We start from the raw sequence: 22,956 nt of genomic DNA on the forward strand, positions 1-22,956 counted from the left end.
GCCACATATATGTTATATAATTACATTATGAATAAAGGTTCAATAGACCTTTATTAAACACGTGAGATGGAACAGTGCTCCATGTCAGAACCTAGAGATTCAAAGGTGTTTTTCATAGTTCCTGCTCTGAGACCCTTAGCCCCAGGAGTGCAGGCAGGGAAGGAAGCAGGCTTGGCAATGTCCTGCTCACGTGCTCTCAGGAACACAAGGGAAGTGACCCAGATGTCATTCTTATTCCTCACTTGGGTGGTGGTGGGGGGGTGAGGGCAGAATACCAGCCAGTGCTTGCCCTAGGAACTGGCAATATGAGGAAGCCTAGAGAAGACAGCGTCAACCAGAATGGGAAGAGCCTTCACACACAGGAGACCCGTGCACGCATGAAACTCACCTCTGCCTGGAGGCTTGGAGCTGAGGAACGGCCAAGGGAAGGCATATGCACTGCCTGCCTCCCAGTGGCCCCTGGACGTGTCCAGGAAGACAGTCTTTCTCACAACACAGAAGTCAAACGGTTTCCCACCCTCCATGGGAATATTCAGCTTGCAGTTACTGTTCCATTCTGGCAGGTGAAAGGTCCTTCTTTCAGGCCCTCTTCTGTCCCCCAGCAGATCTTAGGTGCAAGGCCCTTGGTTGACAGAGCCTTTCTGGAAGGGCCTCCCCACTTCCTGTGCCTTCCTCAGGGCCTCCCCCGTCCAGGAGCTCTCTCAGGGAGCCTCCTTGGCTTCAGCCAGTGTCTTCACTCCTGGACTACTGTGTGGACATGACAACATGCTTAGATAGCATCTGCAAATGGGAGGGACACCTGGGGACAGATGCAGTCCCAATTTCTCCTTCAGCATTTCAGCTCAGGAGACCCAATCTAGAGGGCATGGGGTCTTCTCCCACCTGGACAAAATGAATCATTTGTTACCCCCTGAACAGAAAGGATTACGAAGAGACTTTCTGGTTAAACAGTCCCCGAGCACTTTCACAAGCCCGGCAGCAGGAGGGCTGCTCAGCCAAGTGGGGACTAACTGGCTCTCTGGCTCTGTTGGCAGTTGGGACAGAGCCCTTCCTGCCTGCATCTGCCAGGGCCCAGGGACTATGCCTTTTTATGGGCTCCAGTTTCACTTTGTTAACCAGGCTGTAAATGGAGCAAATTCCACCTACACCTCTCACCAAGACAGGGGTGCAGATGAAAATCTTCATGTTTTTGGGGGTTTCTATCTAGTTCAGGAAATTGCTCCATCTTGCTCAGTTATCCTCATGGGAAACAGGCTGCCTATCTTTGAAGGGGTCTCGCTTCCAGCTGCAGAGGTGATATTATACTTTCTGAGGAAGAAGATGGTGCCCAGTCTTGGCCTCTGTGGGAGCTTTTTGCTTTTCTTTGCGGGGGGGGGGGAGATATTTTAAATTAGGACCATGAAATTTCATGACTTCATTTACTGGGCATTATTCTTTGCTCTCAGAGGACAGGCTAGTTTATCGCCCCCTGGAGAAATCCTGTATTCATTTCCCTCCTTCCCTTTCCAGCATGTTCTGAATGCTTTGACTGCTAGGCACCGGACAGATAGTAAAAATGATGGATTTCCTGCCCTTCTAGGTCAAATAGAGGAATAGAAACATTTCAAAGCGAAGTGCAATAAAGTGGTATTGATGCTGTCACAGTCATCTGTGCGGAGTATGGCTGGGACATAATAAAAGGATGGTGATTTAAATGTGGGGGCAGGCTCATAAATCCTGAAAGAAAACAGCAAAGTGTCGACAAGAAGAGAAAGGGATGTCAGCCTTCTCTGGGTGAGAGCGAAGTCCAGATGGAGGCAGCACCTGAGATGTTGTGAGAGTCACAGAAAGTCTGGGGTTAGATGGCGTGCAGAGAAGATCACGGGGACGAAACAGGCCGGAGAAGCACCATAGAGGATTTGGCTGCCATGATGAACAGTCTGGATTTTCCTGTAAGAAAATGGGGAAACCACAGGAGGGTCCGTAGGGGTAGGAGACATGCCGAAGAAGCAAGAGCTTGAGTTTTGAGCAGTTATGAGGCTCTGATCTTACACTGTAGCAGCAGGACTGGAGAGGAGGGGCAAAGAAGAGAAACGACGTAAGAGTCTGAATGAATATGACTTAAGGTTCAAGGGGATCAGAACAGAGTGAAGTCTTGGGTGATTTTAGTTTTCAGCTGAAAGTTCCCTTCACTGAAAAGGAGCAACAGAGGAAGAGCAGGCTTGACAGCAAGTGTAATTTTGGGTATGCTGATTTTGAAGTGCCGGCCGAATGCCCATGGGGAGTGGCAGCGTACACCAGGCAGACGAATAAACAGGTCTAGAACTCAGGAGAGAGATTCAGGAGAGCGAGCGAGCGAGTGAGCCTAGAAATTCAGACTGGGGCACTGGCAGATACAGACTTTTAGAGGCCATGGCCATGTCCCTTGGAAAGTGTGTAGGGTGAAAAAGTCCCAAGGACAGAGCCTTCAGTGGAAGAGGCTAATCACTGAAGGACAAATAGAGAAGAGTCCATTTGTGACAGTGGAAGAAGGAAAGTGCAGAAGAGGCTCTTTTGGCTTCTGGGAAGCGAGTCTTGGCAGGAGGGTGAGGGGTTCCCTCTCTCTCCCTGAATCTTACGGCCTGTTTCTCACTCTGTATTGGCTTTACCTCTTCTAATAACCTTTTCCTCTACTCATTCAGTTTCGACTTGACGTGCTGGCTTCACGTGGTCAGACACCGCCTCTGTAGTCTCCTCACACACCATGACCTGTCAACTCCCACCCTGTACCTCGGTCTCCCTCCAAGTCTCAAGAAAGGGAGGATCCGGTAGGTCTAACTCTCCCTGCCGAACAAGTCGCATCAAGGCTCTAGGCTGCCTTCTCTGGTGTGCACTCCCACCCCGGCACCCGTGGTCCTAAAACACGGCCGCCTGCCTGCACGCCTTCGACAGGAGACGCGCACGCGGAGAAACCGCGTGGTTAGCTGGGTTGAATGCTACCCGTGGCTTCAAGAGAGTCGAGGGCAGGGGCTCCTCAACAGCGGCAGACACCCTGGTATCGTCAAGTGTCCTGTGGATCTGGTGACTTGGATGCCAGCTGCTGGGGTGGTGGGAGGGACCTGGTTGCTGTGAGTTGCCAGTGAATGAGGGAAGGAATCGGAGACAGAGAGCTGTGGATTCCCTTAATCGGGATTCTCACCTCAAACTTTTTAAGATTAAAAAACAAAAAAAGGAAGGGGTAACGTTGATATAGAACACAGAGTCTAGTGGTGGGCGTCCTTTTTCCCCTTCTCAAACATATACGTTACCATTTTAGGTATCTGTGCTTGTTCTGTCCCAGAGCAGTGGGTTTGGACCTACGAGCACAGACAACAGAACTACCCTTGGAGAAAGGAGAAGGGATGCCTTTCAGAGAGACTGGGGGAGTGAGGGAAAGAGGGCGAGGTGATGCGGGTAACTTGGAGGAGGGGGAGAGGCTGGCAAAGGGCACTGAGGTCGGCTCTGCAGTCTTTCTTCCTCACTCCCTTCACCCCTGAGCGTGGCCTGGCAGCTGAAAGCTCCTGTGGACTGAGATCTCGCAAAGGGATCCATGGAAAACCCCACATAGGGTAACTGTTCCGGTGCTTTAGGACGGAGCAGGCTCTGCTGTCGAGGGCAGCTCATGGGGAAGGCCAGGGTGCTGGGAGGCTTGCTTTATGGCATCGCTTCCTTTGGAGCGACCTCTGGGGCTGATCCCTTGGCAGTGGTTTCTGCCAGCCGCACCAGCATTCTGGGGCAGCCCACCTGGTTTGCACTCTGCCACTCAACCTAGCCAGGGCCATGGTGTCATGGGCTACTTATAAAATATCACAAAACTCACTGACTCTCATTATATAAATTCATTCAATGCCTTTCATTCTATAAGCACTCTCATTACATAAATAAGGGAACTGAGGCGTGGAGAGAGAAGGTGACTTGCACAGGGTCACGGTGTGGCAAAACCAGGAAGAGAACATCGGTTTCCCAACTAAGGCTCGATGTTCTTGTTTCAGTGCCTCTAAAGGGTAGGTCGCATAATCTACCAATCAGATAGCACTGTCTTTTGCAAATGGCTAGAATAATAGATTGTATTTTCTCTCTCAGTTACAATACATGATCAGTAACCAAGCCATGATAATTTTCCTGCCTTCAGTTTTTTCTTTTCCATTTCTACTTCCTCGGCCTTAATCAAGGCATCATCTCTTTTCACTTAGGCTTTTGGAGCAGGCTCCTAACTGCCCAGGCCTTCAGCTTGGTTCTCCTCCAGTCCATCCCGGAGCCCAGGGTCAGTGACTTTTCTAAAGTAACAGTCAAGTCACACCACCCTCTCACTGAGCTCCCTCAGTGAACCTTTACGCCTCCAGAGGAAACAGGTCTCTTAAGCACGACATTCGAGGCTTCCACGTCCGGGACTCTGTCAACCTGTCTGGTCTTTTACCTCCACGCTCACCGTTCACATTCATCAACCTTCAAGGTCCTGATGGCGTTGTGTTGGCTCAAATTTTGAAACCACTACTGCCGGTCCTTATTGAGAGGCCACTGGATACAAGGATCTCTATTACTCAATCTACTCCTTTCGCAGCTGCACGTGCTCAGTTACTGTCTCCCCCCAGTTACAGACGGGAACACTGAAGCACAGATAAGTAACCTACCTAAGGTCGCGTGGCTAGTGAGGGACACCACCGGGACGTGAACTCCAGCGGTCTTTCTCTAGAGTTCATTCTTCCACTTAAATTTTTTAAAAAATATTTGTTTATGACCTTTTTGTCTTTTTAGGGCCACACCCACAGCACACGGAGGTGCCCAGGCTACGGATCTAATCGGGGCTGTAGCCACCAGCCGACAGCACAGCCACGGCCACGTGGGCTCTGAGCTGCATCTGCGACCTACACCACAGCTCACGGCAATGCTGGAGTCCTGACCCACTGGGCGAGGCCAGGGGCTGAACCCACATCCTCAGGGATGCTAGTTGGGATAGTTAACCGCTGAACCACGACAGGTACTCCTTACATTTATTTTTTAAGATTTTTTTTCTATTATAGTTGATTTACAACGTTCGGTCAATTTCTGCTGGACAGCGAAGTGACCCAAAATACATATACACATTCTTTTTCTCACATTAAAGAATTCACTCTTTTAACCACTTTTTATAACACTATCATACAGCCCTTCTCTGAAAGACCCTTCTTTCTTCACTTAGCTTACCTCACACTTACTCCTCAGGCACTTACTCTGGCTTCTGCTTCCATCGGAATTCTGACAAATCTCCCACAAAAAATGCCAATGATGGACTCCCGCGGGAATTTTTCCATTCTCTTCTTACTTGGTATTTTAAATGCCTTCAACCATTGGTTATTCCATAGGCCTTGAAATAGCCTCTTCCTCGATAATCTTCCTGTTTCTCTCTGGATGTGCTTTGCTGTTCACTCTTCTCCATAGAAACTTCATATTGGAGATTAAAGATTCAGTCCTAGTTTCCCCATTCTTTTCTCTTTTCCCCATTCTTTTCTCGTCCATGTTGTTTTGCACTGAATGATCTCATCCATGTTCAAGCTTCAGTTCCCATCGATATGTTGATAACCTGTCAGTTTGTATCCAAGCTTCCCTTTTGCTCTACAGACCCTTTTATACCAGGGCTTTTAGCACCACCTTTCAGCTAGCCGAAGAACCTAGAAACCTTTACAGCCCATCAACCAAAGGGCACTGGGAACGAAACTATAGTCTGGGTTACATTTCGTCTGTATACTGCAGCCTGGGGAGTGCACTTGAGAACTGTGGGTTGTCTCGGTAAGAAAGGGCTTCTTAGAGGATTTAGGCTTGGAGTGCATGGTTGCAGAGAGAATTTAAAAGCATGAGGTCTAGTTTAGAATTGGAGGTTGTCAAAAAACTAGGAAAATTCAATAACTTGTCTTACTTTTTTTTTTTTTTTTTTAATAGAAGGCAGGAGAATTAAAGTGGGCTGAGAGCCGTCACTACTACAAAGTAGCAATTACAAGTTCGAAGAGAGATTTTCAGAATGGCCTTGGCTGTCTTATTCGAGACATGTCACTGAATGGCCTTCTCTGAATATTGTCTATGACTGTCATTTATTTTGAGTTTTAGCACCTCCAAATTTTAGATAATTTTGGGAACAGTGACTTGAACTCTTAGCTTTAGTTTTCTAATATAAAAAATAAAGTAAATATTATTATTATTTTGGTCTTTTTGTCTTTTTAGGGCCGCACCCGTGGCATATGGAGGTTCCCAGGCTTGGGGTCCAATCGGAGCTGTAGCTGCTGGCCTTCAACGCAGCCACAGCAACTCAGGATCCAAGCCATGTCTGCGACTACACCACAGCTCACAGCTACGCAGGATCCTTAACCCACTGAGCAAGGCCAGGAATCGAACCCACATCCTCATGGATGCTCGTTGGGTTCGTTAACCACTGAGCCACGACAGGAACACCTCTATTATTATTTTGAACAGAAAACTAAATATCATTTTACTTAAGGTTTTAGTTGTAAACATATTTTCCTTCATTTTAATAATGACATATTATCTAAGAAAAAAACCAAATTACTACTCTAGCCATTTGCAAAAGACAGTTCTATCTGATTGGTAGATTATGAGACCTACCCTTTAGAGGCAGAACAACCAAGACATCATCAACTGCTTGAGGTCCGTAGGGTTACGCATCCACCAATCTCTTTTTATTTTATTTTTATTTTTTGCTTTTTAGGGCTGCACTCACGGCATATAGAAGTTCCCAGGTTAGGGGTGGAATTGGAGTTGCAGCTGCCAGCCTATGCCACAGCCACAGCCACGCAGGAGCCGAGCTACAATGTGACCTACACCACAGCTCTTGGCAATGCCGGATACTCAATCCACTGAGTGAGGCCAGGGATGGAACCCACATCACCATGGCTACTAGTCGGATTTGTTGGTGCTGAGCCACAACGGGAACTCCTATTTACCAATAAATATCCTGACTTTCTCAAGAGGAAACTGAAAAAAACTGAAGACCGACGCAGAAGACCCTCAAACAATCAAGAGGGAAGGCAGTATCTGCAGTGGTTAAGAGTTAGTCTTGAAGCAGATGCTCGCACTTGAATCTTGACTTTACCCTTCTGTAGCTCTCCCCTGTCTCCTCGGGCTTGGAGCGAGTTGCTTGGCCTCGCTGCACTTCAATTTTCCCTTTAGAAAGTAGCAGAAATAACATAGTCCCTTCCTTCTAGGATTGTTGTAAGAATTAGATACGTTAATAAATATAAAGTGCTCAGAACAGTACCTAGCACAGAGTAGGCACTCAATAAATGTTTAGTTGGCATTCTTATTATAATCCATCATGTCATGTGGAGTTTAAAAAACCTTTTAACATTTGAGCAGTTGCCAAGGACACTCTGTATAAATGCTATGTGTATGTATAAGAGAAATATAAAGTTGGAGTCACCTCTAAAATTTTTTAAACAGATCTGGCCATTCAAGAATTCTTCTTCAGAGAGCGCTCTCAGATGCCAGCACACTTGAGAATAGTGAGTCTGGAATTATGTTAACATATTGGAACCTCCATGGAGACTGGGATGGTGAAAGAGCAATTTGAAGAGTCGACTTTCGAAATTGTCAAAGAAATTGATGAGGTACCCCTGCTTGCCAAGAAGGGGCTTATGCAATACCTCTGACTGCACGTAAGAGGAACTGTAGGAGGGGGCTTCGTGAAATCTATAACTGAAGTGGCTCCTTCTTCTCTTCCTGTCAAGCTGGCCATTCTGACATCTATTAACTAATACATGCAAGTGGGGTAAAGTTTTTTTTGATTATGACATCTGGTTAAATTGGCCTCTGTGTCTGTCCATGATTTCAGTTAAACTACATGCTTTCAGCATTTACTAGACTGGAGGTGGTTTCTTTGGGACAGAGAAAAACAGAATTTGCAACAAAGATTAAACTGTAGGCTTTTAGGTTTTTTTAAAAAAATAATCATATGAGGCACACAGAAAAGCTCTTTGTATTTATTCTAGTCATTTGTGCATTTCTGGTGGGTACATTTGAATTTAATTTATTGGCACATTCATTTAGAAGACTTCAGTTACCTGAATTGATTTCTGTCTGGTCACCAGTAAATACCCTGCTTATGTTTCCTTGTATTTTAGGTACAAATATCTAGGCAGGAGACCATTCATGGTTCATAGTTTACTGTTATGTAGCTGTCTGTGCTTATGTTTATCCACCAATGATTTCCCAAGCTGACATCTTTTATAAGAAGAACCAAATCCAAATATCCCATATATTTTGTTTTAAAATGGGAGATTTGGCCCTGGATTGAAAAAAGTAGAGTTCCTAAACAGTTAAGAGTATTATCAGCCTTTAACTACCAATTCTACTTCTGGGAATATATCCATAGAGAGCAAATGACTGAAGAAAAGAATAATGCCATATAGTCAGACTTTCACAGCAGTCTTCGGCATAACTGCAAGAGGTTAGAAAGAACCTAAAAGTTTAACAATAAAATCATGGGTAAATAGAGTGTATCTGTCATTAGAATGGACTCCCCCCCCTGCATCTATAGCATGTGGAAATTTCCAGGCTGGGGACTGAACCCATGCCACAGCAGTTAACTGAGCCACAGCAATGATAACACTGGATCCTTAACCTGTTGAGCCACCAGGGAACTCCAGGATGAACTCTTAAGTCCTTAAAATGATCATGATGAAGGCAGTGCAGAATCATGGGAAAATATTCCTTATATAATGTTAAATAAAAGAGGCAGAAAATAAAATAGTATGTTCATTTTTCACAGAACTAGAACAAATAATCCTAAAATCTTTATGGAATCATAAAAGACCCAGAATTGCAAAAGCAATCTGGAAGAAAGAGAACAAAGAAGGAGGCATAACTCTCCCAGGCTTCAGACAACACTACAAAGCTAGAGTAATCAAAACTGTGTGTCACTGGCACAAAAATAGATACATGCATCAATGAAACAGAACAGAGAGCCCAGAAATAAGCCCATACACCTGCAGTCAACTAATCTTCAACAAAGGATACATACAATGGGAAAGAGTCTTTTCAGCAAGTGGTGGTGGGAAAATTGGACGGCTGCATGTAAATCAGTGAAGTTAGAACACATCCTCTCGCCATACACAAAAATTAACTCAGGATGGCTTAAAGACTTAAATATAAGACACGACACCATAAAACTCCTAGAAGAGATCATAGCCAAAACATTCTAATATAAATCGCACCAATGATTTCTTAGGTCAGTCCAAGGTAATAGAAACAAAAACAAAAATAAACAAATGGGGCCTAATCAAACTTACAACTTCCTTTCATACAGCAAAGGAAACCATAAACAAAACAAAAAGACAACCCACAGAATGGGAGAAAATATTTGCAAATAATACAACTGACTAGGGCTTAATTTCCAAAATATACAAATAGCTCATATGATTCAACAACAAAAACCAAACACCTCAATCAAAAAATGGGCAGAATACATAAAAAGACACTTCTCCAAAGAAGAAATACAAATGGTCAATATGCACATGAAAAAATGCTCAACACCACTAATTATTGCAGAAATGCAAATCAAAACTACAGTGAAGCACCACCTCACACTGGTCAGAATGGCCACCTTCAAAAAGTCTAATAATAGAGGCTAAGCATCTGGTGTTGTCACTACTGTTGTGTAGGTTTGACCCCTGGCTTGGGAACTTCTGCATGCTGTGGGCATGGCCAAAACAAAAACAAACAACAAATAACAAAAAACCCAGCTTCCTCAAAGCCCCCCAAAATCTACAAATAACAAATGCTGGAGAGGATGTGGAGAAAGGGGACCCTCCCACATTGTTGGTGGGAATGCAAGTTGGTATAGCCACTATGGAAAACAGTACGGAGGTTCCTCAGAAAATTAAGGATAGAGTAACCATATGACCCTGTAATCTCGCTCCTGGGCATATATCCAGATAAAATGGTAATTCAAAAGACACATGCACCCCAATGCTTATTGCAGAACTATTTACAATAGCCAAGATATGGAAGCAGCCCAAAGGTCCATTGACAGAGGAATGGATAAGAAAGATGTGGATACACACACACACACACACACACACACACACACACACACACACACAATGGAATATTACTCGGCCACAAAAATGAAATAATGCCATTTGCAGCAAGATAGATGGACCTAGAGGTTATCATACTAAGTGAAGTTAAGTCAGACAAAGGCAAATATCATATGATATCACTTATATGTGGAATCTAAAATATGACACCTAAAATAAGTGAACCTATGTAAAAATAGAAACAGTCGCACAGAACAGACTTGTGGCTGCCAAGGGGGAGGGGGTTGGAGGGATGGAGTGGGAGGTCAGGGTTAGCAGATATAAGACATTATACACGGAGGGGATAAACAACAAGAGCCCACTGTACAGCACGGAGAACTCTATTCAATGTCCTATGATAAACCCTAATGGAAAAGAATATTAAAAAAATAAATAAAATGGTATATTGACTATTAAGGGAAATATAAACACTGCATATGCATTTGGACCAACTGAAAATAACTACTTCATGGCAGGTACAGGAGTAATTTAAATATAGTTTCTTCATTTTAAAAGTAAAAACAGAGAAAGTAAAGAGGTTTAAATGGCATGATCATATTATTCAAGAGCCAAATTCCTCATTCATTTTTCATGGATTTATAAAAATGACAGCTTGTATGTTAAGGCAATTTGAGTTTTAGCCCAGGAAACTGACTTGTTTGCTTCAATAGATTCACTATATATTGATTTTCTTAATAAATTCTGTGCAAATTCCAATGCCAACTGGTTTGCTATCTTTATTAATATTAAAAATCTCATGGGTGAAAGATACCGTAATCGGAGATTACCAGGAAAAGTACAACTTTCCTGGAGAGTCCATCAAAAGATATGAAGGCCTATTGGAGAGTCGTTCCTAATTTCTCTCTGTTTTTAAAAGTCAAACTTTTATGGTAGATATATAGATAATATAGAACACTTTCACATTCTTAAATTTTACTTCCAAATTGAACCTTTTACATTATAATGAAAAGACACAGCCACAGTCGCTTGTGAGAAATGGCTGCAAAAAACCCCACCACACAATCCCATTATTTATTAACAAGTCCTGTTGGAGGAACGCCTGTTAAAAAAAAAGTCAGCTGAAGGCAGAAGGGGATTTGTGAAATTCTGGTCTCCTCTGTATTTACTTTTTGGCAGTGACTGAGGACAAGGAGCTCCAATCTTCTTAGATTAGACCTCTTGAATATGAACCAAGATGTGGTCCATTTAGGGTAAGGCTGTGAGTGAGAACCCTTGGGGTTTGCATGCCTGCCCCCCGGCCTCAGAATGCAGCAGACACTGTGGGGCCAGGCTGGGTCTCCCGTGTTCTTGGCCATAAAACTATCCCAGAGGAGCCTTAAAGAGGCTGTCTCCTCAAATGGTGAGCACTCGGGGGTCTTCTTAAAACACCCATTCTGATTGAGTAGGTTTAGGGTAGGGACTGAGATCCTGCATTTTTAAAAAGAGCTCAGGTGAAGCTGATACTGTTGGTCCATGGAGTGCATTTTTCAGGAATGAGACTCTAAGCTCAGCTTACTTGAGGAAATGCAGGGAATTTCCTGCTTAATTTTTGCTTCCCATATTATTTCTATGCCTGAAAACTAATCTTTGGACAAGAAAGCATGCCACTGGCATGGACTTCAATGTAAGAAGGAGTGTTATTATATATTGGAATAATCTTTCAATTTTTATTTATCACTCTGGTGTCCAGAAAGATCAGGATTGGTAACTAAGAAATATACTCTTAACTCATATGTCGAAGTTTTAAGTATTGCTGTATGTCTGTTTTGGAATACTGTTGCCCAAAGATTATGCTGTGTGGTCATCTGTTTGGTTAGCTATTTTTGAAATTTTTCTTTGCAATTTTCAAATTTCATTCACAGATCTCCTTATAAAACCCCCTCTCTGATTCTTCTGGTGGCCCTTGTATATATGATATGCAAAATATTAAATTATTTGGTATTAATAATTAGCAATTATCTTTAGGTTTATTTTTAGTAATTACCTTAAGATTTATTTTAAAATTAAAATTAAAGTTAATTTCATGGGCAGGAAGCCTCTTGGTTTTCACTGATCTTCTTAAGTTATAATTAACGACTATCATTACTGTTCAATTCTTTCAAAAGTGACCTCAGGCTGCAACTTTTAACTTTATTTTATTTTTTCCTTTTTTAGCCTCCCTGTGGCATATGGAGCTCCCAGGCCAAGGATCAGATCCAAGCCAAAGCTGCAATCTATGCAGCAGAGGTGGCAAGGCTGGATCCTCAAAACCCACTGTGCCCAGCTGGGGACTGAACCTGCATCCCAGAGCTGCAGAGACACTGTTGCACCACAGTGGAAACTCTAACTTTTAACTTTAAATCGCAAATTTCTGATAACTTGGTATATGTTTACAAGACAATAAAAGCTAAGTATGAACCTATTACCAAAATTGTAAAAACAAAATACATTATTTGGAATGTCAATGGGATTCTTATCATCGAATCTTTTTTCTTAAGTCTATGAACAGTGAGCTGAAAGTTAAATGTGTACTTATGGAAAATACATTTACATGGTTATTTGTTTAGTTCTGAGTATAGTTCTCCACCCCCAATTCTTTGGCCCACCAAAGTGTGGAGACCACAGAGCTAGACAAAAGGAGAGAACAAAAGGAAGTTTGTAAGCAGATATTGGGCACTGGAATCATTATGCTTTCCAGATAATAATTAAATCCCTAGAGCAAATGAAGAATGGGTGAACTATTCTGAGGTATTACTGCTTGCTCCTTGAGTGTATACTACTGTTTTGATACTAATGATCTATATCCTTAATACATGTTATTGAATTAGTTGTTCTGAAGACTGAGGTAAGTGTGAAAACACCCAGTTCATAAATGTTCAGTAAAGTTTCATTGGACTTTATATGTCTTACCTAATCAGAAACACATACCCTGTTGTCTTAAATGTTAGAAAGATTTGATCTTCTGTTTCTTATCTTCCCAAGACAGCATTTCTGTTTTGGCTATCCTATCTTCCTTATGTTTTTGCATCTTGCAGATGAGTTAGAATCTAAAAATCAGGACATAAATTAACTGTGTATCTAAGGTAACTCCACTAGGCTATCATGACCTTCAAAAGCTCTGAAACATTGCTTTATTTACTTAACAAAACTCCAAGAGATAGAAAGTTATAATTTTCAAAATAATAGAACAATAAGATCTTGGTTGAATTTACTATTGTTTCATTAATCTTAAAAGTAGAAGGTATGCTATTAACAGCAGCAATTTTAAGGAAATCCTTTTTTCTCTAAGCATCTGCAACCAATTTGTTAGAATGAAAGCACATTACCAATAATCTCATTAACAAAAGTGGATATTAAAATTGTGCTAGAGATCTAAAATATGAAGCATATTTTAAAAGAATATGATTAGTTTATTTTCAAGATAAGTAACAGTATTTGCTATTAATAAAAGAAAGTTATCCAAAAAAATCGTTTACCGTGCAAAAGCTCTCGGTTCTCACTGTAAATGCTAAACCTCAGAACTGCTAAATGCCATTCTTCAGTACAGTATAACCCGCTGTTATGGGACGGCTTCCTAACCATCGTGTAAGCTGGTAACATGAATGTAAATGCGGGCTCTCTAAAGGCATCGTTTAATACATTAAAAAAATGGTCAACATCCTGTACGTTAAAAGTGAACCCTCCTTTGCTTTCGATTTTTAGTTTCTGTCCTTTTGAGTTAAAGTGGAAATAGACCACTAACATTTTTTCTTTATGATTTAAAATCTGTCCCTTATGCCTTTATTCACAGGTTTACCTGCACAGTTATACTGTCTACTAAAACTAGAAATAGTCTGAAGTCACTGGAGCACCAGAAATGTCTGCTGTTATAATCAAATGGATCTGGAATTGTTTTACGTTTCCCTTGAAACCCATTATTTGAGTACACTTTGCTTGATGGAAAACCACCATCAACTCTCTTCCTTAAAAGAGCTGTGGCAGTGTAGGAAGACTGGATTCTTTCCTGAGAGGGCAGCTAACACACAAGGCATGTGCATTTAGTTCAACACGATTAGCTGATGCACACCAAATCCCATGATGACTACGTGGAAAGCAACAAGGTGAATTTTAGATTGGGGTTTGCATACTTTCTCTATTTTTCTAAAATTCAATATGTGCAATCGCAACTGAGTGCAAGGTAAAGATTTTTCCTCCTATGAGATTAAGTACATGCTACTTTGTTCTGCGCTGAAACGTGGTAACTCTTTTATTCTGGATTGTGCATTGGAAAATTCTAATGAAAACAGTACAATATTTAAAAAAGTCTTCCATTGATAGAACATCTGCAAACTTAATAAGGCCATCCATTGAGATAAATACATCAACTAATAACTCCCATACACGTAGCCAGTAGCATCACTGGCCAAGTACAGACCATCTGGGGAGGTTTGGAGACTTTCAGTTCCTCTGGCCACATGTTAACCAGAGCACATTATTTCATACAGCAGATTAGTTCTTAACCAGTGCTCCTCGATGAAAACAAGCCATTCTACCAACCACATTTAAAAACAGTATCAAGGAAAGTATAATTATGGGGAAGAATGGGACAAAAGTGAGTAGCCCAGCACACAGGTCACGGTAGGCACTGTGTGTTTATGTAGAGACTTTCCAGCTCTCCTCCAAATGTCACTGTCTAAATCTTAACTCTTCATAGCTTCTCCTATGTGCTTCAATGACTTGATTATGAAGTCCTGAAGATCAGGAACTACCAATGCCTTTTAAATCTTTCTCCCAAGCTTTGGTGTCTAGCATAGTCGTATCACATAGTTGTGAACTAACAAGCAGTGGTAGACCGAATCATATGGAGCCTCCACAAAGCACTTTGAGACATTAGAAATTACTGTAAACAAGCTATGATGGAAAAAAATAGAAATCATTATAAGAAAATAAAAAAGAAATTAATAAAGGATTAACTGTAGATTCATTTTAACTGTTATATGATTATTCATGTTTTATTTTTCTTGAGGCAGTTTGGGCATATTGCATTTCCTTGAGAAAAATTTCCATTTTATACAAATGTTCAACTATATTGGCATAAAGTTGTTCATAATTCTTATTACTTTTCTAATTTTTGTGGGAATCTATAGTAATGTTTGCTTTTATATTCCTAACAGTGGTTATTTCAATGTCTTAATTTTTTTAATTGATTACTCTTGCCAGAGTTGTGTCAATTTTATTAGTTATCTAAGAATCAAATTTTAGAGGTGTTAATTGCCTCCCTGTGTGCTTTTCTTCCACTAACCACTCATCTTCAGATTTTTAGAATTTTCTTTTCTAATATGTGCTCACAGCTATTTTTTTTAATCATGGTTTAGCTCATCTCATAAGTTTTGATGTGTAACTTGCAATGAAAATTATAATTATGTATAAATTAAAAATTATAATTTTTCATTATCATTCCATTTTCATTATTATTCAAAATATTTTCTCATTTTCACTGTGATTTCTTCTTTGACTTCAAAGTTATTTAGATGTATAATTCTTACAATGAAAGCATATGAGACCTTATCAAAATACCAATGGCATTTTTCACAGAACTAGAAAAAATTCTAAAATTTGTATGAAAATACAAGTTCCTAAATGGCCAAAACAATCCTGAGAAAGAACAAAACTGGAGGGATCATGCACCCTGATTTCAAATACTACAAAGCTACAGTAAGCAGAAGAGTACTGACATAAAAACAGATACACAAATCAATGGAACAGAACAGAAAAGCCCAGAAATGCCTACACTTACATAGGCAATTAATCTATGACAAAGGAGGTAAGAACATACAATGGGGAAGAGACTGTCTCTTCAAAAACTAGTGTTGGAACAGCAATATGCAAGAGTCAAACTGGTCTACTCTCCCACACCATGCACAAAAAATTTGAAATGGATTAACAATGTAAAAAATACCTCGAGACAAATGATAATGAAGACAAAACCACTCAGAATCTATGGGATGCTGCAAACGCAGTGCTCAGAGGGAAATTCATAGCAATAAAGGCCTTCCTTAAAAAAGAAGAAAAATCTAAAATCAACAATTTAACTCACCACCTAAATGAATTAGAAAAAGAACAACAAACAAAACCTAAAGTCAGCAGAAGGAAGGAAATCATAAAGATCACAGAGGAAATCAATGAAATAGAGATTAAAAAAAAATAGAAAAAAAATCAATAAACCAAGAGCTGGTTCTTTGAAAAGGTAAACAAAATTGACAGACCTCTGGCTAGACTCACCAAGAAGAAGAGAGAAAAAATCCAAATAAACAAAATAAGAAAAGGGAGAAGTCACAACTGATACAACAGAAACACAAAAAACCATGAGAGAATACTATGAACAATTGTATGCTAACAAATTTGACAACCTAGAAGAAACAGACAACCTTCTAGAGACTTATAGCTTGCCAAAACTGAATCAAGAAGAAAGAGATCAACTGAACAGACTGATCATTAGAAATGAAATGGAATATGTCATAAAAACACTCCTTACAAATAAAAGTCCAGGACCAGATGGCTTCACAGGTGAATTCTACCAAACATACAAAGAGGAACTTATACCTATTCTCCTTAAATTTTTTAAAAGGTTGAAGAAGGAACATTCCCAAGACATTCTAAGATGCCACCACCACCCTAATTCCCAAACCAGACAAAGATACCACCAAAAAAGAAAACTATAGGCCAATATCTTTGATGAATATAGATGCAAAAATTCTCAACGAAATTTTAGCCAACCGAATCCAACAACATATAAAAAAGATCATAAACCATGACCAGGTGGGATTCATCCCAGGTTCACAAGGATGGGTCAACATATGCAAATCAATCAACATCATCAACCACATTAACGAAAGAAAAGTAAAAAACCACATGATCATCTCAATAGATGCAGAAAAAGCACTTGACAAAGTCCAACATCCATTCATGATAAAAACTCTTACCAAAGTGGGTATAGAAGAAACATACTTTAACATAATAAAAGCCATTTATGACACACCCACAGCAAATATAATACTCAATGGAGAAAAGTTGAAAGCCTTCCCGCTAAAATCTGGAACAAGACAAGGATGCCCACTCTCACCACTGTTATTCAACATAGTACTGGAAGTCCTAGACACAGCAATCAGACAAACAAAAGAAATAAAAGGCATCCAAATAGGAAGAGAAGAGGTAAAACTGTCACTGTACACAGATGACATGATACTATATATAGAAAGCCCTAAGGACTCAACCTAAAAAATACTCGAACTGATCAACAAATTCAACAAAGTAGCAGGATATAAGATTAACATTCAGAAATCAGTCACATTTCTGTATACTAACAATGAGATATTAGAAAAAATACAAAAATACAATACCTTTTAAAATTGCACAACAAAAAACTTAAATACCTGGGAATACACTTGACCAAGGAGGTGAAAGACCTATATGCCGAGAACTATAAGACATGCATTAAGGAAATTAAAGAAGATGTAAAGAAATGGAAAGATACTCCGTGCTTCTGGATTGGAAAACTTAATATTGTAAAAATGGCCATAATGCTCAAAGCACTCTACAGATTCAATGCAATCCCTATCAAATTACCCATGACATTTTTCACAGCACTAGAACAAACAATGCAAAAATTTATATGGAACCACAAAAGACCCAGAACTGCCAAAGCAATCCTGAGGAACAAAAACCAAGCAGGAGGCATAACTCTCCTAGACTTCAGGCAATATTACAAAGCCACAGTCATCAAGACAGTGTGGTACTGGTACCAAAACAGACAGACAGACCAATGGAACAGAATTGAGAACCCAGAAATAAACCCAGACACCTGTGGTCAATTAATCTTTGACAAAGGAGGCAAGAACATAAGATGAGAAAAAGACAGTCTTTTCAGCAAGGATTGCTGGGAAACCTGGACAGCTGCATGCAAATCAATGAAGCTAGAACACACCCTCACACCATGCACAAAAATAAACTCAAAATGGCTCAAAGGCTTAAGTATAAGACAAGACACCATCGAACTTCTGGAAGAGAACATAGGCAAAACATTCTCTGACATCAACCTTACAAATGTTTTCTCAGGTCAGTCTCCCAAAGCAACAGAAATAAGAGCATAAATAAACCAATGGGATCTAATCTAACTGACAAGTTTCTGCATGGCAAAGGAAACCAAAAAGAAAACAAAAAAACATCTTACAGAATGGGAGAAAATAGTTTCAAATGATGCAACCAACAAGGGCTTAATCTCTAAAATATACGAGCAACTTATACAACTCAACAGCAAAAAAGCCAACAACCCAATGGAAAAATGGGTGAAAGACCTGAATAGATGTTTCTCCAAGGAAGATATACAGACGGCACATGAAAAAATACTCAACATCCCTGATTATCAGAGAAATGCAAATCAATACTACCATGAGATACCACCTCACGCCAGTCAGAATGGCCATCATTAATAAGTCTACAAATAACAAATGCTAGAGTGGGTGTGGAGAAAAGGGAACCCTCCTGCACTGTTGATGGGAATATAAGCTGGTACAACCACTATGGAGAACAGTATGGAGGTACATTAGAAAACCATACCTAGAACTAGCATATGACCCATCAACCCCACTCTTGGGCATATACCCATGCAAAATCTTCCTTGAAAAAGACACTTGCACCCACATGTTCATTGCACAATAGCCAAGACTTGGAGACAACCCAAATGTCCATCAATAGATGATTGGATTAGGAAGATGTGGTATATATGCACACTGGAATATACTCAGCCATAAAAAAGAACAAAATAATGCCATTTCCAGCAACATGAATGGAACTGGACTCTCATCCTGAGTGAAGTAACTCAGAAAGAGAAAGACAAATACCACATGATATCACTTATATCTGTAATCTAATATATGGCCCAAATGAACCTTTCCACAGAAAAGAAACTCATGGACTTGGAGATAGACTCGTGGTTGCGAAGGGGGAGGGGGAGGGAATGGAGTGGATTGGGGAGCTTGGGGTTAACAGACGCAAACTATTGCCTTTGGAATGGATGAGCAATGAGATCCTGCTGTGTAGCACTGGGAACTATGTCTAGCCACTTATGATGGAGCATGATAATGTGAGAAAAAAGAATGTTTACATGTATGTGTAACTGGGTCTCCATGCTGTACAGTGGAAGAAAAATTGTACTGGGGAAATAACAATAAAAAAATAAATAAAATGTAAGAACCGAAACCATAAAACTTCTAGAAGAAAATATAGGAAGTAAAAACTCTTTGGTACTGATTTTAGTAATACTTTTTGGGATATGTCGCCTCAGGCAAAGGAAATAAAAGCAAAAATGAACAAATGGGACTATATCAAATGAAAAGGCAGAGAAGGAAACTAACAACAAAATGAAAAAGTAACCTACTGAATGGGAGAAGATAACTGCAAGTGACAAACCCAATAAGGGGTTAATATCCAATATCCAATATCCAAAATGTACAAACAACTCATACATTTCAACATCAAAAAACCCAATCAAAAATGGGCAAAGGAACCGAAGAGACATTTTTCCAAAGAAGACAAGGTCAAGGGCAGAGGAAAAGATGCTCAACATCACGCATCATAAGTGAGATGCAAATCAAACCCACGAGATAGCACCTCACACCTGTCAGAATGGCTATCATCGAAAATAACACAAATAACAAATACTGGTGAGCATGTGGCCAAAAGGGAACTCTTGTGCACTGTTGGTGGGAATGCAAACTGATCCATCCACTGTGGAAAACAGATGGAGATTCCCTAAAAAATTAAAAGTAGTAGTAGGAACCACCATACGATCCAGCAATTCCACTCCTGAGTATTTATCTGAAGAAAACTAAAACACTAATTTGAAAAGATGTATGCACCCTGTGTTAACTGCAGCATTATTTACAATAGCTAAGATATGGAAGTTAACCCAAGTGACCGTCAACAGAGGAATGAATAGAGAAGATGTGACACATGGAGTTCCCACTGTGGCACAGCAGGATCCGTGGCATCGCTGCAGTTCTGGCAAGCAGGTTAGATCCCTGACCTGGCACAGTGGGTGAAAGGATCCAGTGTTCCCTGGCTCAGATCTGATCCCTGGCCTAGGAACTCCATATGCTGTGTGGCAGCCAAAAAAAAAAAAAAAAAAGAGAGAGAGAGAGAGATGTTTCTCTCTCTCTTTCTCAAACTCAAACACACACACACACACACACACACACACACACACACACAAGAATATAACTTAGCCAGAAAAAAAGAATGAAATTTTCTTTAAGTGACAACATGGATGGATTTGGAGTATATTATGCTAAGTGCAGTTAGGTCAAAGATATATACTACATAATTTTACTTATATGTGTAATCTAAAACGCAAAACAAATGAAAAAATTAATCAGAAACAGATTCGTAGATACAGAGAACAAACAGGTGGATGCCAGAGAGGAGGGGCTTAGGGAAAGAAGAAGAGAGAAATAGGTGATGGATATTAAGAGGTACAAAATTCCAGATGCAAAGTAAAAGAGGGTACGGGCATGAAGTGCACGGTGTGGGGAACACAGTCAAGAATCACACGGTACCTTCCTATGGTGACAGACTGTAACTGGAGTTGTCACGGTGATCATCTTCAAATATACGGAAATATCTAATCAGCATGGTGTGTAATAGGAACTTCAACAGTACTGTAGGTAAACTATATTTTTTTATAATTTTATGATTTTAATTTTTTCCATTATAGTTGATTTACAGTGTTCTGTCAATTTCTACTGTACAGCAAAGTGACCCAGGCACGCACGCGCGCGCGCGCGCACACACACACACACACACACACACACACACACACTGTCTCTCTCTCTCTCTCTCTCTTTCTCACATTATTTTCCATCATGTTCCATCACAAGTGACTGGATATAGTTCCCTGTGCTAGACAGTAGGATCTCGTTACTCATCCACTGCAAATGCAAGAGTTTCCATTTACTAATCCCAGATTCCAGTTCAGTTCCACTACCTCTCTCTCCCCCTTGGCAACCACAAGTTTGTTCTCCAAGGCTATGAGTTTCTTTTAGGTAAACTATACTTTAAAAACAACAAACAAACTTGTAAAAAAAGCGATCAGACTTGTGGTTACCAGAAGAGTGGGGTGGGGTGGGGGGAATTGGATGTCAAAAGGTACAAACTCCCAGTTATAAGCTAAGTACTAAGGAATATTGTGTACAACATAAATATAACCAATACCGCTGTTACGTTATATACAGAAGTTTTAAAGATAAAAGTTCTTATCACAAAGAAAATTTTTTTCTATTTAATTTTGTTATCTATATGAAATGCTATATATTCACTAAACTTATTGTGATAAACATTTCAGGATGTAAGTCAAATCACTATGCTGTACCCCTTAAACAGTGCTGTATGCCAATTATATCTCATAAAAGTCAATAAAAAACTATATGCATTATTTATATACATACATATGTAGACACCCCCACAAATGGAATACTACTCAGCCATAAAAAATGATTAAAATTTTGCCATTTGCAACAACATGGATAGACCTGGAGAGCACTATGCAAAGTAAATAAGTAAGAGAGAAAAGACAAATACTGTATGTCATCACTGATATGTGGAATCTAAAAAATACAACAAACTAGTGAATATAGCAAAGAAGAAACATACACATAGATACAGAGAACAAGCTAGTGGTTACCAGTGGGGGAGTGAAGAAAGAGGGAGCAGGATAGGGGTAGGGGATTAAGAGATATAAACTACTATGTATAAAATAGGTAAGCTCCAATGATATACAACACAGGAAACAAAGCCAATATTTTATAATAACCATACGTGGAGTCTAACCTCTAAAAATTGTGAATCACCATACTGTACACCTGAACCTTGTATAATTGTAAATCAACTATACTGCAATAAAAAATAATAAAAATGTGTATTAAAAAGAGCAGAAAATTAATCTCAGACATCTAGGGGAAAGTAAAACCTCATGCTTCATGAGAAAGAATAACTATGCATGATAAAGGAGGTGACGATAATAAATACATTATTAATAAATAATAATTGTTATGTACAGTAGCTAGAAACACAAATTAAAGAACCAGTGAAGAAATTAATCTCCAGATGCATAGTGTGCATTTATACCTATAGATAACAGCCATCTGTTAGGATTAATCTAGAAATGAACATTAATCTTGAAATGACAGATGAATGTCAGCCAGCAAAATCACTGTGAAACAAACTGAGCATAATGTTCTTCATCCAAGAGTCAAATCCACTTTTAAATGTAGACAATTCCTCAGATACTGAGTGGGGAAAAATCCATTTGTAAGTTGTTTGATTAGAACTTAGAACACATTTCCTCCCCCTGTAAAATCCATGTTATAAACTTGGTTAAGTTCCAAGACACTTAAAAAACACAACTAGTGCTTTTATATTATGCACTATGTGCCAGGAATTAAATACTTTCCATTGAGAACTGCAACCATCTGCATCAACGTGACAGAGCTACGGGGTCTAGAGCTGAGTCCACCTGCGTCAACACGATTTGTTTGTTTGTTACAAGAAAACCTTGCCCGGGAAAGATAAGATTGTGAAGCAATAAATAACTTCATTGTTTGTTTCAGGAAAATCCCATATATTAATTTATCTCAGACAATCAATCTGCTCACCCTGGCAAAGAGTTCACGTCAAGCAACAGTTCACTTATCAAAACTTGCTTCGAGACCATACTGACGTCATGAACTTTCTCAAAAACCCAGCCTGTTCACCTTAAAACTGCTTGAGCCCAGACTCTCAAATCCTACAAATATGCTCTCTTGACTTGCCCCTTTCCCCTCCAGAGACTTCAAGACTGACAAGGGGGCGTCCTCTATTATTGCAGAGAATTCTGACAAACTAA

The 22,956-nt window shown here is 40.0% G+C and overlaps 1 protein-coding gene across 16 annotated transcripts in view; it reads right to left on the reverse strand.

The window, feature by feature from the left end:
* The window catches only part of METTL25 (methyltransferase like 25), a 132,461-nt gene that overhangs the window by 9,467 nt on the left and 100,038 nt on the right, over window positions 1–22,956 (reverse strand). For 4 of the 16 annotated variants that reach the window (XR_014804579.1, XR_014804575.1, XR_002344284.2 and 1 more), the window contains one exon: window positions 12,969–13,087. The exons of the other annotated variants lie outside the window; for them this stretch is intronic. The gene's annotated coding sequence lies outside the window, so the exon portion shown is untranslated. The remainder of the gene's footprint in view (window positions 1–12,968; window positions 13,088–22,956) is intronic. 16 annotated transcript variants of the gene reach the window in all.

Source organism: Sus scrofa, chromosome 5, assembly GCF_054392235.1.
Source record: "Sus scrofa isolate SSC_HxYL_T2T_F1_AM1 chromosome 5, Sscrofa_HxYL_maternal_Yorkshire_Landrace_v2.0, whole genome shotgun sequence".
Taxonomy (NCBI): domain Eukaryota; kingdom Metazoa; phylum Chordata; class Mammalia; order Artiodactyla; family Suidae; genus Sus; species Sus scrofa.